General features: G+C 49.2%; 1 pseudogene; it reads left to right on the forward strand.

The window, feature by feature from the left end:
- Positions 1–1793: 1793 nt before the first annotated feature.
- LOC126282607 (5S ribosomal RNA) lies at positions 1794–1911 on the forward strand (annotated as a pseudogene).
- The last annotated feature ends 742 nt before the right edge of the window (positions 1912–2653 follow it).

Below are 2653 nucleotides of genomic sequence, written 5' to 3' on the forward strand. Positions count from 1 at the left end.
GACGTCAGAAACTCTGCACGCTCAACGTTCGGATGTACGGTCCGTGTGCCGACGGCTTTAAGCTCACTACTGTGGTGTGTCTTAATGTTAACTGTGGCAGATTTAATATGACGAGCGACCTCCGATAACATTGTTGCTCATGCCGCTAGAACAGACCACTTGTCCATTCCCAAGTGCCGGTAACTTCACTCAGATATGTCGCTGTGACGGAGAGGCCGATGCGGAAATCTCGCCGTGCTGTCTGTGGTGGTTGTCAGGCGCTGAAGAGTACGGGTAGATAACGCATTCAGCTGTCTGTGCAGCAGGTTCACGGGCGCCCTGGGTCGCCGTAAACAAAGCGCGTTACATTCGCAGCCCGTGATGGCTGTCAGTGGGCGCTGGGCGCTCATTTGCCACCTGTTGGAAGGCGGCGATGTCCGCGACTGCGGGCTAGCGGCCGTGTTTTTTGTCCTCGGGTCCCGGCGGAGCCCCTCTCTTGTTTTATGACGCTTATCACTCACGTCCGGGCGGCCCTTCATTAACGGAGGCGAGTTTCGAGAATGCGATTTAAGCGCGCGGACTTTTGTCGCCGCGCCGGAATAACAAGGCAATTTTTCACAATTCATCACGCACTGCCGTGCCAGCAGCTCGCGCGCTCTCGCGAGCGCCAGATAGCTGATTAACAAGTTGTCGCCGCCATTGTTGGCCCGCTGGGCTCCCCATTGTGGGGGCGTTGCCGCGGCTTTGCATATTTCCAGCTCTCCGCATAAAGGTTTGCTCGCGTCCGACCGAATAATGCCGCAATTGGGGGCTGCGGTAATGCGAAACACGGTTGGAATGAAAACTGCTGGGCAAGGTACTTCCGCTGCAAGACACGGCTCCCAAGTGAGGTTTTAATATAAACGCGCTGCGGGCCGCTCCTTTTGGTGTCATAGAAACTGTTTGTTTGGTATTAATTTGGTGAAGCCATTCACGCCAACCGCGGCCCGTTGTTTCGCGAGTACACGCCTGAAGACCAGCTCTCAGATCGACGTCCGGCGGGGATATTAATCTCGAGGGCGGATCTCCGCCTTTCTCCTACCGTCTTCAACAATGTAGCTGTAATCTGGCTCTTCCTTATTCCTCTTTCAATCCCACAGAGAGCATCAACAAGTGAACGAAACAACTGACTGACTAAACTGTCCGAATGGGGCAAATGAAGAGAACAGGAACACAAAAGCAATCAAATATGTTTTGTCTAGAAAACCCGCATCCACCTCTACGCATGCATTACATATAACATGTGCTTACGAGCAGGTGTTTAATTGTTGTGTCAGTACTTGCGTCTGAATGCTCTCATACACGAATGCTTTTGAAAAGGGAAGCCGTACTGTCAGGAGCTGGAAAGCAAAAGTTAATTAAGCAAGCTTCAGAATCCGTTTTGTTTGCTTGTTAAGTCCAGTCTTCATTTTTCCAACTCTAGTTTACTTGTCAGTCCCACCCAGAGCTGATATCCTGCCCACCGTTATAAAAAAAAAAAGAGACATGTTCTTACAAGGGGCCCGAATACAAGGGAACTATCAGACCTGTTAACCACTGATTTTGATTAGTCTTGCGTATGTTGCAGAAGGTCCTGTCCTGAATACCTGGCTAGCGGCTTTTCATGCGACGGCCACTAGTTTTCGAGAAAATCTATGAAGTTTTGTGGTGAACGTTACACATGAGCCACCCAGCGTGCATAGCGCATTGGCTAAGATCGCGAGTACCGAGTTGGCGGCTCGGGTTCAGATCCTGCCTGTATATTTTATTTTATTTCCTTTCTTTTTCATTTTCGGGGCAACGGCCTTGCCGCAGTGGCTACACCGGTTCCCGTGAGATCACCGCAGTTAAGCGCTGTCGGGCGTGGTCGGCACTTGGATGGGTGCCCATCCGGACCGCCATGCGCTGTTGCCATTTTTCGGGGTGCACTCAGCCTCGTGATGCCAATTGAGGAGCTACTCGACCGATTAGTAGCGGCTTCGGTCAAGAATACTAACGACCGGGATAGCGGTGTGCTGACTAAACGTGCCTCCTATCCGCATCCTCCACTGAGGATGACACGGCTGTCGGATGGTCCCGGTAGGCCACTCGTGGCCTGACGACGGAGTGCTCTTTTTTTAACCATATATAATATCACTAAATAGTATATGTCACGTGCAATTATTAAAAAACAGTTACTTTCACCGTAGTAAATTCATATACAAATGAATTAGTAAAGCATAATTTTTCAAAATGTGAATTCCGTTTGTACTTCGTAGTTAAGATTCCAAATATTTGGATAACGTTCGCTTCGTGCGTTTCCTAGACGTGACCTCACCATTCGTTGTCTGTGACATTTGTCGCCAGCACCAGCTGTTCGCAACGCGTCATCAATGTTGTGTGCCAAAAGAGTAGAGGAAAGGAAGAAGAAAGCGTTTCTACAGAAGGGCGACCAAAAGAAAATTTATGAGAAGTAGAGGAGTGTCATGCACTATCGAAGGGCGAACTCAACTAACGCCACCAGATACACCGAAAGATTGCTTCACTATTTGCACGTTCTGACAAATACTCATCCTTGCACGACTTCCACTAATTCCATTGCAATTGGAAATGCGATATCCAGCGCATTACAGCCTCTCTTGGCCAAAAGACGAATTATCATTATGGACAATATAAT

Source organism: Schistocerca gregaria, chromosome 7 (genome assembly GCF_023897955.1).
Source record: "Schistocerca gregaria isolate iqSchGreg1 chromosome 7, iqSchGreg1.2, whole genome shotgun sequence".
Lineage (NCBI taxonomy): Eukaryota > Metazoa > Arthropoda > Insecta > Orthoptera > Acrididae > Schistocerca > Schistocerca gregaria.